This window comes from Hipposideros armiger, unplaced genomic scaffold (assembly GCF_001890085.2).
Source record: "Hipposideros armiger isolate ML-2016 unplaced genomic scaffold, ASM189008v1 scaffold_244, whole genome shotgun sequence".
NCBI lineage: Eukaryota > Metazoa > Chordata > Mammalia > Chiroptera > Hipposideridae > Hipposideros > Hipposideros armiger.
This window is the reverse complement of record NW_017731594.1, coordinates 854,848-868,289: the sequence shown is the minus strand read 5'-3', so window position 1 is coordinate 868,289 and position 13,442 is coordinate 854,848. Positions and strand designations below refer to the sequence as shown.

The 13,442-nt window shown below is 46.2% G+C and overlaps 1 protein-coding gene across 9 annotated transcripts in view; it reads right to left on the bottom strand.

The window, feature by feature from the left end:
* Positions 1 to 13,442, bottom strand: part of ELMO1 (engulfment and cell motility 1) — a 501,394-nt gene that overhangs the window by 239,900 nt on the left and 248,052 nt on the right. The gene's annotated exons all lie outside the window — the stretch shown is intronic.

Sequence of the window (13,442 nt, the reverse complement as noted above, 5' to 3'; positions counted from 1 at the left end):
GTGCTTATTTTCTCTTTATTGCCTTCCTCCTTTCTACTCCTGTGTGGCTCCTGGTCAACATTTCCTACAACGCTTTTGCCAGCAACTAAAGCAAAATCATGACTGCAGTGAAGCTAGCTCTCTGATGATGGCCTCAGGGGCATATGAATGTAAGCCAGAGGCCCTCCCATTGTTTTAGCACGAGAAACCTATAAATAGAGCAGTGGTGTCATCACCTACTTACACCAGAAATGCAAGATAGGAAGTCCCCTGGGCTCATAGTCAAGCAAGACTTTTCCACAGGAATACAGGGGGCTATGGGCATAGAGACTGAGCAGGGGCACCGAAGAACAAATCATGGCGAGGTGGTTTGGGTGATAAGTCCCAATACGAAACAGTTACAGCCACCACTGGACACCCGTCCTCAGAGTCTTGTCAACCTCACAAGCTCTGCTGAAACCCGTCTCCTGACCCACTACAGGAAATGCCAGTCTTCTCCCACGGTCAACCAACAAATAAACAAAATGTCTTATTTGCATCAGTGAGGTCCCCCACACAAACACCACAGGAGAGTTTGCCGGTACCAGCAGAATCATGGGACACCCCAGAATGAAGCGTTTGTCCTTGGATCACGTCACCGAAACCCAGACCTCTTGTGAGGTCCCGAGAGCAAGCCCAGCTTGAAGTCCTTTCCCAGAGACTCCGGGGCCATGAGGGAGTCACCCCTCCTGGTTCCCCGCCAGTAGAAATGATAGTGGCGATTTCCCAGAGCCCAGAGAGAAGCGTTAGAATGAACACCGAGCTGCCTCAAGCGGGTTGCCCACGAGCTTAATTGCGATCATGAATTTTGAGCAAGTTCATAAAAATCAAACAACCATGCCAAAGCCCTAATAGGATGATTTTAAATGGGCAGAGGACAAAGAACGTTGCAATTACAGAAAGCATGCCACGCAGGAACACACATCAGGACACAGCAGAACCCAAGGCGGCCAGTCCATCTGGTCCACCACCCCCACTTTACAGATAAGGGAAGGGAGCCTCAAAGTAAAGAAACCTAGAAAATATCTCTTTAAAGGTACAGAGAAGGGAGCAGAAGAAGATAAGGAGCAGCTAATATTAATCAGAAGCATTTATTGCCCAGCCTTCTTTCTAAGTGCTTTCATGGAGTGTCCCATTTAAGGCACACTTGCTACCTGCCACAGGACAGACATACTGCACCGTCCCACTTTACAGATGGAGCAGCTGATGCAAAGAGAGGTTGTGCAATGTGCCCCAGGTCACACAGCACAGAAGTAAACAGAGTCAGCACAGGAACTTAGGTGCCCGACCTCAGAGCTCACACTCTTGGTTACTGATTCCTGCCCAAACACATTATGTCTGTTCCTACTGAAAAAAAGAAAGGGTGAGGTAGTAATAAACCTTTGAGCAGGGGATTCCTTAACATGGTAACAGCCAAGTCGATGGTGCTGTTACCGAAATCTGTGATGATTTTCCAGGATCTACTAATAGACTTGGAGATGTCACGCACTTTCCTTAACCTAAGCTTGCTCCCATAAAAGGGTTGCAGAGATTAAATAAAGAGAAGAAAGTGGAGGTAAAGGTCTCTAAGTGCCTGAGACATTTCAAACACTCAGTGATGAAGACAATTTGTCTACTATTGCTATAATCATTACATGACCTTTTCTTGTCCCAGGGCGTTACCATTTGCTTTACTGACATATTTTTATAGCTCTAGGGAAAAGCTGTTGAAAAAAAATACAAACGAAAAAAACCACACACCCACAACAGAAAACGATACGCAACTGCTATAGAGATTTTTCATTTTGTTCTTTGGCAAAATAAGGACTCAGGTGGAATAAATATTATGTCTGACGTAGACGGGGTTCTGAGGTTCTTTGGGCATCTCTTCAGAACCGTAGCTCTCAAACTTGAGTGGGTATCAGAATCTGCATCATCTGGAATTCCTGTTAACACAAAGCGCTGGCCTGCTCCCCCAAAGCTTGACTCAGCACGTCTGCGGTGGGGCCTGAAAAAACATGCAAGCAAGTGGACCAAACCCTAAAGTCTTTTGGTAACTGAGGGAGAGGGTGTTGGCAAAGCATTTCAGAGAACATTTCAAAGTTATTTCTCGTAGCAGTCTCTTAAAAGAAGAAAAAAACGCTCCATCCACACAGCTTCCCTGATCCTTAATTGGCAGCTGTCTGTGGTGTGTCCAGGGCTGGTGAGCCAGGCCTCAAGTCCTTTGGGACAGACCCATGACACCACGATGTGGAGACGTAAAGGCTGAGTTAAGAGAGTGACCAGGAAAGAGAACACACACAGGAAAGAGTGTGCAAAACCCGAAAGAGCTGCTTTCAAGGGCGAAAGAACAACGCATCCCAGGAAAAAGACGAAAAGGCTGTACAAGAGGTCAGGACGGTGTAAAAAACAAAGTGCAAAGCACATGCAGGGAGCAGAGATAAATAACAATCTGGACAAATGAGAAGAATGGCAGAAAACCCAGCTAATGAGGTGAAATCTTTCCAGAATAAAATTAGGCAATTACACATACAGAGGCATAATAAAAGCCATAAATATAAAATGGCAAGGGATTGACTGGATAATGGTGTAGTAATTAAAGCCTGGAGGTTCATAATAGACCTCAGATTGAACATGAATCAACCAAAAGAAAACGCTGCCTGCACTTTGATATAGGGGGACAAAAAAGCAGGATGTGGGAGACACACCAAGCAACCACAGCCATGCTCTGCTGCAAAGCACCCCGCCCTCCACACACACAAACCCTGAGTGTGGAAGTGGGTAGCACAAAGGGGGAAAGGACTAAACAGAGGCCGGGATGACTTATGTTTGTGCCTGCACAGTGACCCTGATGGCACTGCCTCAGAGGAACTGGGCTGGAAGAGGCCCTCTTGATGCCAGTCCACGTGTTCCTGGGCCCAAGGACAGTACAGGTGTGACAGGCACCTGCTGACATCACCACAGGCTTGGAGAGGTAACGTCTTGTTCATTTAAAGTAGTGGTTCTCTAACTTGAACTTGCATTAGAATCACCTGGAAGCTTATTAAAACACAGACTGCTGGGCCCCACCCCCAGGGTTATGCTCAGTTGGTCTGGGGCAGACCCAGGAATCTGCACTTCTAAGACTCCAGGAAATGTAGATGCTGATAGTTGGGGACCACGCAAACCACTGATTTAAAGTTCAGCCACGCCTATTCTCCCAGCTTCCACCATCAGCAAACCTGTTTTTAAAGACAACGAGAGCTATGAGAGTAGATGGAAGGAGAAATCCATCTGATTTGGGTGTTATTTTTTCTGCAACTAATAAAAATACCATTAGTAAGAGTTAAAATTCATTGAGAGAGAACATAGATTGGTGGTTGCCCAGGGCTGGAGGGAGGGGTATAGGGAGCAACTGCTTAACAGGATGGGGCTTCTTTTTGGGGTGATGATAATGTCTTGGAATTAGACAGAGGTGGTGTTTGTGCAACATTGTGAATGGACTAAATGTTGCTGAATAGTTCACTTTGAAATGGTTAATTTTCTGTTCTGTGAATTGGACCTCAATTAAAAATAGAGAGCATGCACATGAAATGATTACCATGCGCAAACTCTCAAGTGTATATCTCGCTTGGTCCTCACAAGCCATCCAGGCGGGACATGTTACAGATGAAGAAACCGCACCTTGGAGAGCGCGTCACGCACCTGCTGGCTCACCGTTAAAATGTGATATGCCGGCATCCTGACTTCACAGCAAGCCTCACGGCTTCTACAGTGTGGCTGGAACTGTTTCTTGGGTGGCATGGGACGTTTCTATTTCCAAGCCAGGGTTTAGGACTGATCAGTTAGGGGCACTAGAGGTGATGGTTCCGAAATGGCCCAGGATGCTGGTCCTGGGACACTCAAGGACCGCCACACTGGCTCCGTGAGGGAGTAAAGCACAGCCTTCCGGGATGGTATCCACTGGACAAGGGCCCCCTGCATACTGCTTAAACGCAAATCACACGCTCTCCCTTGCATTTAGTTGGGAAAGCTCACGTTTATCTGCACTTTGCAGATACATACTACCCTTTGTCTCCTCCAACTTTAAAGCACTCACTGATCACCTGAGGACCTTGTTAAAACGCAGTTTCTGACCCAGGACACTGGGGTCAGCCTGAAGTCCTGCCTTTCTAACCAGCAACCGCAGGAAGCTGATGCTACTGGACAAAGGGCCACATCTTGAAAAGCAAGGTGCTGCACTGCCCCGCACCCCTCTTTGGAATCCCAGCCCCACCCTCCTCCACACCCTTTAATTCCCTCATTCAACAAGTGCTTCTTTAAGCCCATGTATATTGCTCAGTGACTTGCTAGATGCTAAAAATACAGATGCACAAAAGACCATCTTGAGGGGCTTGCAATCTGTTAGGAAGACACCAGGAGGTGGGAATCGTGGGGTGGACAGCCTTTCACTTGCTATGGACCCCTTTTATATACTTCTGTATTATTCGCCGTTTTTACAAAGCATTGTTCCTTTCTGCAATGGAGGCGCATGTGTGATGCGATGGGCAGGGAGGGTAAGCTTCATCCAGGGGGTGCACCTCGAGGGAGGGGACACTGATTCCAGACTCCCTCCTCGCGTGTCTTTTTAGCATTACCAACCAGAGGTGAGCTCTGGAATGTAATAAAGATTAATTGCAACTGGGAAATAGGTCCTGAATGAAGTCAGAGACACCCGCCTGCATTTAGGGCAACGTTAGCAATAAATCACGGGACCACAGGGCAGCACATCGGCTCACTCCACATCGCGCTCCTGAATACAAATGCCTCCCGTCTCCTCCAGTGGGATGCAGACACCCAGATGCTGGCGTTGTCTGACAGCCGCTGTGGGATGAAAAATTAGGCTTGACGTTTCTCAAGCCCGATTTCTTACTGAGAAATTGTCACCACTGTCTCAACAGTTATTGTAGCCTGAAAGCCAAGTTACACTCCACATATATTTTCTGAAATGTATTTGGATATAACTCGCTTTACTAAACAAACGCATTCTAGGAGAGCAAGTGATAAAATACATTCCTGTAAGGCAGATCACACCTCGCTTTCTCGCTTAGCTCATAGATTCATAAATTCACTCTGGTTTGGGGGAAAATGAACTTAAGGGGATGGGAAGGTGAGGAGAGAGAGCTATTTCCTATCACCCTCTTCTGGACAATAATTAACCAATCTTTTGATAAACGTTTTCAAACAGAAAGTGTTCATTTTCTGATGACATAATTTCTGATACACATTAAACGAGCTACAATGGGAAAATTATTTGTTGAAACCTAATCAAGAAGTGAAGGCATTTGTGAGGGGTGAAATGTCTAATTATTACATTGTTTTGTACCCCTGAAACCAATGAAGAAACAAGACAAGAAGTGAAGGCATACGTTGCTTTACCTGAATTTAAAGGCATGTGAAAAGGAAATCTTTCTTCTATTAAAATCTAACTTTTTAAATAAAATTCATCTGCTTACATCGATCTCTATATAAGCCTCCCAAATCTTGGCTACTTCTGTGAAAGGAGAGATCTCTCGGGTGGGACAGGCCTCGGATAGGTGTGTGTCCAGATTTTCTTCTATGGGAATTGCTTCTCCCAACACCCCTCCACCCCCGCACCTATCTGATTTCCCCTTTTCCTTTCAACCCAACCCAATGTCACTGTCTCCATAAAACCTTGGGGGATTCCTTCCTCTAAAACCCCACAGCCCTTTGCGTATATCTTTCTTACAGCAGTTCTCACTTTCTGCCACTATTGTGGGGAAGTAGGTGTGTCCTACCTCCCCTGGCCAGGAAGAGCCTGTGCGGTCAGAAGCCACATCGCAACCGGCTGGGAACCTCTCACACTGTAGCAGAGTCACACACACACTCAGCACTTTTTTGATGAGACGGTAACCAAACAAGTGAATGGACAATACAAGGTATGACTCTGGCCTCTCACTGGGCTGGCAGTGCCCACCAAGGGTCCAGTGGGCCTCTCGGCCTATTACGGTGAACGCCAACTTGCCTGGCTTTAACATGAGAATGCCCACGATTTCTCATTTCTGTACATTCACAATCATCTTCGCTGAGTGACCATCATCTTCTAATCCCCTGCCAGCCTCACTCCCCATCCCACTTCTCTGCGGATTTTACCAGAAGCAATGGCTTCTGTGATGCCCCCAGCAACCTCCAACCTCACTGCTTCCTTCATCGCACACACGCTCAGGACCCAGAAGTGACTCAGCAGTCGAAACCCGTAGCCACACATGGAGTCCAGGCTGTGGAGGAAAAGTCCTCTAGAAGCTATCTGTGTCTACGGCGTGTGCCTGATATGCCCCCTGGGAGGACGAAGCCACGATGAAGGATGAACGCAGGCCCAGTTCTCACTGGCCTGAAGCCCGCCATTCAAAGGTCTGTTTAGGGAAACAGCACTCACCTCCTTTGTGCATTGTGGAAACAAACTTTACAGAGTGTTGGGATGTGTGAAAAACATCCTTAGTTGTATGTTTATGGCAAACACTTGGCAAGTATTTGCTATAAATGCTTCCTGTAAATACTGTGAGTGAGAACCAGCAAGAAAAAAATATATGAGACGACAGAGCCAGCTCCCACTGCACAGGAATGCCCTTTCCACATGCCCACAGGCACCGCCCCACTCCTTACCCTCCTGATACTAGGAAGGGGGCCCCGAATCGGGGTGTGGGTGGTTGGGGACATGGGCAGGGCTACTTGCAAAGGGGTCATTGGCTGGCCCCCATGTCGGAGTTCTGACAGGGAAACCTGCCCTTGATTCCTTGGTGATGGGGACACTGAGAGTGCCTCCTTCCCCTTCGTGCATATGGGGTACCAGTTCTGTTCCAAGGTCCCTGTTCCAGCCAGAAACAAGCCCTCAGCCTGAGCCCCATTTTCCTTGCCTCACGACTAGGCTTTCTCTCAGTTAATTCTATCATGCTTTCAGGTGAACCATGGAAAATGGAGAACATGAGACTCAAAGGTATTCCTTGATAGCAAGATTAACGAGGGAACTTTCCTTAATTACTCTGTAATTGACAAAGCTCTCTGAAGATACGGATGAAGACAGAGGAGAGCATTGCAGGCAAAGCAAAGAATTGCTTGTGGTTTCCCCAGGAAGCAACCCTGACCAGCCCCAGGTCACCCTCTGGAATGAACTGAGTCTCCCTTACGCCACCAGAGGTACACGCTGGCTGTTTCTTGTTCCCAATCAGCCGACATGATAAATAGCATAAGTGCTCAAGTATTAGGGAGATCAATTCTCTCACAGTTGTTATAGCCTCAAAAGGTTTCACTTTTTCCTCCATTTCAGAATCCTGTCTTAAAAAAAAAAAAAAAGCACGGATCCTAATGTGCTAATGGCTGCCAAGGTGAGTACGCACAGCTGCCTCTCTGGCTTGCATCTGCACAGGTGCCAGGTCTGCCCTCACTCACGTCCTTGTGTCCAGACCCCTCCCTTTACCCAAACACACTCTCCTCCATACGTTATCTGAGCCTAATGATAAACACCCTCGCACAGCAATTTTTATGCTTACTTACAAAGTTCTTTCCTTTATGTGCATTTCTAGAAATGGAAATCTGAAGTCAAAAAGTCTTAATAATTTTGCCACTTAACATATATTTATAAACCATCATCCAAGCAGTGTGTGCCATTTCACAGTCCCCAAAGCAATGGCTGAGAGTCCCCTTTCAAATCATTTCACCGCCAACATCCGGACATTGACAGCACCAAATGCTGCGAGGACGCGGAGCAGCAGGAACTCTCATGCATTGCGGGTGGGAACGCAAAATGGTGCAGCTGTTTTAGAAGACAGTTTGGAGGTTTCTTACCAAACTAAACATACCCTAACCTGACAATGTAGCAATCACGCTCCTTGGTATTCACCCAAAGGAGTTGAAAACGTATGTCCACAGAAAAACCTGCACACAGATGTTTATAGCAGCTTCATTTATAATTGCCAAACCTGGAATTAACCAAGATGTCTTCAGCAGGGGATGGATAAATAATCTGTGGTCCATCCAGACAATGGAATATCATTCAGTGCAAAAAAGAAATGAGCTACCAGGCCGTGAAAAGACATGGAGGAAACTTACGTGCATGTTACTGAGCGACATAAACCAATTTGAAAAGACTACATACTGTACGATTCCAACTATATGACATTCTGGAAAAGGCAAAACTATGGAGACCGTAAAAAGATCATGGTTGTGAGAGGCTTGTAGGAGGGAGGGAAAATAGAGCACAGTAGGTTTTAGCCAGTGAAATTATTCTGTATGATATTGCAACAGAAGGTACTTTTCATTATCCATTTGTCCAGACCCACAGCATGTATAACATCGGACATGAACCATAATGTCAACTCTGGACTTTGGTTGATTATGTGTCCATGTAGGTCACTGATTGTACAAAATGCAGTGGTGGGACGTTGGTAATGGATGAGGTTATGCATGTGGAGAGATAAGAGCCATATAGGAAATCTCTGGACCTTCCCTCAATGTTGCTGTGACCTTGAAACTGCACTAAAAAAATACAGCCTTAATTAAACAAACAAACAAACAAACATTTCATGGGGTCTAGGAAGGGAGAGGAAAATGTGTGACCTTGACATTCTCCTTAGATGGGAGAAGGAAATGACCAGGGGGCTCCAGCCTCTCCCAGTTACCCCACAGCTTTGGGCTCCCTCTCCAGCCATGGACTGACTGGCAATGAGGATGGGGGATTCCATTTTAGGCTTTTGGGGGAAGAATTTCTATGTCAAGTACATATTGATGGATTCAGATAACGAAGAGAATTCTGAACTGGGAGAAGTTTGCAAGTTACACTTTGTTCCTTCTCCTCCCACCGTGACATTCTAGTACAATCAGAGGTCAGAGGCTGGTGCCATACGGGGGGCTCTCTCTTCCTGCTCAGAATCACCTTCTGTCAGTTCTTCAGCCCTTCAGAAAGTCAGTTCTGGGCTCTTGGTTCAGTTCTGTGTCCTCCTTGGGCTCCTACCCAGAGTGAGTCAGTAAGAGAGAGAGAGAGAGAAAGAGAATCCCTCATCCGACTGCATCACGAACGGGACATGCCACTCACCCACGGGCAAGGTCAGGGTGCTGAGGTCCATTCCACTGGTTGCATCCAGCTGATCATATTGCGGAGCAGCGCGAATGAGATGATGCTTGTGACGGTGAAGGCCCTGAAGAGGCTGAGTAAACCGTGTGCGACGGCCAGCTAACCGGTAGTCGTTTACCTTCCAGAAGTTTTCCAAGCCGGAAACCATTGGTAGCATGAACTCAGCCACAGTGGGAGTATTTATATCACAGAAATTGGCAAATCAATTTTTTTTTAAAGCTTACTCGCGCACTCCTGAATGAAATGTAAAGAACTAAAAAAATCACCACCAGAACAGTCTGGGTCCAAACCCCAAGCTTGCCTTTTACTGTCTGTTACAACAATGGACAAGTTACTCAACATCTGAGCCTCAGTGCCTCCATCTGCAAAATGGGTATGGTCATAGTGTCTACTCCACAGAGTGGCTGTAGGAATTTAACAAGGCAAACATATGTAAACTGTTCATAACAGCATATAGCATACATCCATGACTCAATACATTTTACCTTTTCTTTGCTCCTACCACATACAGCATAGAACCTCAAGTTACCAGGTTATCAGCAGGACTGACCCCTCTGCCGAAAGAACTAACTAAACTTCGGTCTTCTCAGTCATTTCTTTCATACAGAACTCATGTCTACTCATGCAACGTGCACATGTTCACCTGCCTTCCGTAACTGAGACTTTGTGTAAGGATTAACACTACAAAGCCCATCAGTCCTCACTGGCCATTTTGATGGTCCCATCAGTTCACTGAAAAGCAGATGTCTCCCAGGTCCAATGTTAGTTTTGATTCTCTGACACATATCAGTTATGGCCATGAAGGACTTCAGAGGGAAAAAGAGGAAAGCGACACTGGTCAGGGATTCAACATACCAAATCTTTAATCATTCATTGAATGAATAATTTAAATTGTCTGATGTTAGACAGTGAAGACAAAGGATAAAAATCAAGAGAAGGTTTCTGCTCAAAAATGTCATGTTTGAGAGGGATAATAATCAAATAATAAAACATACGATTATAGAAGTCCAAATTGAGTAAGTGCTATAAAGGAAGTAACAAGGAAACAAAACCAAGGAAATAAAAAAGCAGCCAGAAGGATGAAGTCCTGAAGAATGAATGGGAGTGTAGCGGGCAATGGGGCAGGGGTGGAAAAGAAGGGGCAGTCAGTGGGACCAGCATGTGCAAAGGTCCGGTGGCACAGGAGTGTCACCACTCAAGAACTAACATGTCAGCAGGCTGGCTTGCCTGATCTTGGTAATCTCAAGTCTGTAGTTATGAATAACACATATCAGGGTCTTGGATTCCAAAGGCCTCCAAGTATAAGGACCCTTGTGGGAACAGCCTTGATAAACCAGCCAGAGAGAAGTTAGTTATAAGGGCTATAATATCTGTTACTAATAGTGTTTCAGTTGCTTTATAAAATACAAAAAAAAATATTGTCTATTACGTATGATTTATACTAAATTTTGGAATCTTGGGTTTTACCAGTACAGGGGAAAAGCTGATAAAATTAAGGTCAAGGTAAAAATAAAATTACCTGACAATGCCAAACACTCGGTACACCAGGTGTATCGCACAGTTCCTAAGGGGAAAGCTATTTTTACTGCATACAATGGGACATTCAGGGACATCACCACCTAAATTTTATTATACCGGTACAAAATGCGATCTGATTTGGTAGGCAGGTTGCAAATACTGGCTGGCCTCTGGTCGCATGCATACAATTTAAAAACGAAAGTCAGCAGTGATTCTCCCAAGTATAATAAGGTAAGATAGGCATCAGCATATCTGAGGCAAGGTCATCTAGGGGCACACCAATACAGCCGCTAAGTTGGTTTCCATTCCAGGATGGACAGAGGCCAGAAGGACAGCTCCAGCCAGGGAGCTTACAGCATATTCAACATGGAAACCTATTTCTGTGGCTTTCTTCCTCAGGGTGATTGGCAACCCAGCCAGAAGGAGAACACCAGAGCTCATTCGAGTCAGGCACTCATTTAACAGATATCTGCAGAGCGCCTTCTGCGTGCCTACCCCTGATTTGAGCACCAGGGCACAGCAGAGAGGCAACACACAGCAGCATCCTCACGGAGCTGACACACTAGTACAGGTAAATAGGAAAAAAACCAACAACGAAAACGTAATTTTAGAGTATGTAAACAAGCATTACATTTGGAGGAAAACAAAGGGGTGAGGTGGACATGGAGCAAAGGGGTGAAATTACAGTTTATGGTGAAGAAAGACCACTCTGCAGCCCTAGAGGAAGTGACGGCGGGAGCCGCATGGCTAACTGGAGAACAGATTCCCAGCAAGCACAAGGCCCAGAGGCTGGAGTGCACTTGCTATGTTGAAGGTCAACAAGGATGCTAGGGACTGAAATGTGACCCACCAAATTTGTATGCTAATGGTCTGTCAGTACCTAAGACCATGACTCTATTGGGAGATACAGCCTTTAAAAAGCAAACTAAGTTAAAATGGGGCCATTGGGGTGGGACCCTAATCCAATATGACTTTATATGAAGAGGAAGAGACATCGGGGATGTGAGCACACAGCAGGAAGGCATTGTCTGCAAGCCAAGGAGAGAGGCCTCCGGTGAAACAACGCTGATGGCACCTTGATCTCAGCCTTCCAGCCTCTGGAACGCTGGGAAAACAAATTCTATTGCTTGCACCAGCCCCATCTGTGGCCTTTTGTGATGGCAGCCCTAGCAAGCTAACACAAAGAAGGTGTCTGTGGCTGGGGTTGAGCGAGGGAGGCATTGATGGACAGAAAGACAGAGAGACAGGCTGTTACAGAGCCTTCAGGGCCATGGCGATGACCCCGGGTTTTTCTGAGTGAGATGAGAGCCATTGGAGAATGCTGAGCAGAGAAGGGACAGGAGGAGGACAACCTCTCGAAGGATCACTCTGTTTCCCTAATATTCTGGCTACTGTGTTGAGAACAGACGACAGGAAGCAGGGTAGAAATCAGAATTGGGCAGAACCAATTAGGAGACTACTGATGTCACAAGGAGATGTTTACTGGACTGGGCCATTGTAAAGGTGGCAGAGGTGGGGAAGGGAGGTGGTGGCGTGGATATATTTTGAAGGTAGAGTTGCAACCAAGTTCTAAGCAAGTTTAGCTAGGCTTTGCTCCTGACAGAAACAGACCCAGTGCTACAAGGACATTTGTGACAAAATCACAGTTGAGCACAGGGATTTCCAGCAATGGGACGAAATGACCAGCTACTCTTTATACTTCACATGTTGTTTTTATTTCTTTTCCCTACTAAAAAGCCAAGGAGGGGACTTCCGGTTTCTGGCCCGACAGGTAAAAAGCTTAGACACTCGCAACAAGAAAAAGGCTGAACAAAGTGAAAATCAGCACCTCTCCTTGTGTCATCAAAAAATTGAGGTCACAGGGCAAATTGCCACCCTGAAAACTGGAGACACAGGCAAATACAGAGGATGCCATCTTACTGAGAGGAGCAGCCGCTGGCTACAGCCTGACAGATACACTTAAATGTCAACTGGCTAATTGCTCGAGCCTCAACATCGACTAGCCTAAGAGGTGAAATCCCCTGGAGCCCCAGCCTAAGGAGGGTCCCTACACTTTCACACGTAAGACCTCCAGGAGCCCTGCCAGGTTCTCCAGGTGAATATCAGGGGGGAAAAAAATGTCTCTTGCTTTGATCAGGGGCAGAGGAAAAGTAGCCACGTTAGAATAAGCTCAGAGCGTTCCGTTCTCTTTGATAGTGGCCTGGCCTCAAGGGAAACTATTTTACCAGAGCCTAAACTGTCTAGATTTCACCAGAGCCTAACCAACCTGGAGGAAGGAAAACACCTAAGTCCAGCCATGATTCGCCTTCTTCTCTCATCTAAAAGAGGAAGACGGAACTGACAAGGGTTTATGAAAGTGGCAGCCTGAGGACACAGGCTCATTAAAAGACTGAGCCCCAATCATAGGACTGTGGGCCCTTTCCCGTCCCCCTCCACTGTCCCATCCACGTCAATGGGGCTCCGGTATAGTAACAGGAGGTCACGGCTAAAAGAACCACGAGCCACAGACCCTATTGAAGAAGGAGTCTCTAAGGAAACACACAGACGACAGGAGACAAAAACAAGGACACCAGAGGAAATCGCAACCTCTAACACCTACAGTGACAGCAAACAATAAACATGGGCTAATTCCTAACCAGACAAACATAAAATCTCACACGAAGGGCCTATTTATCTCAGTTCCTGGTACCCTACACATCACATCCAGCTTTCAAGGACAAAAAAAATTACAACTAGAGCAGAAAGGGGGAAAGCAATAGCAAACGCCTAGCACGGCAGCTCTGAGCTCTGCAGAGTGAAGTTAAAAATGCACAATGAGGGC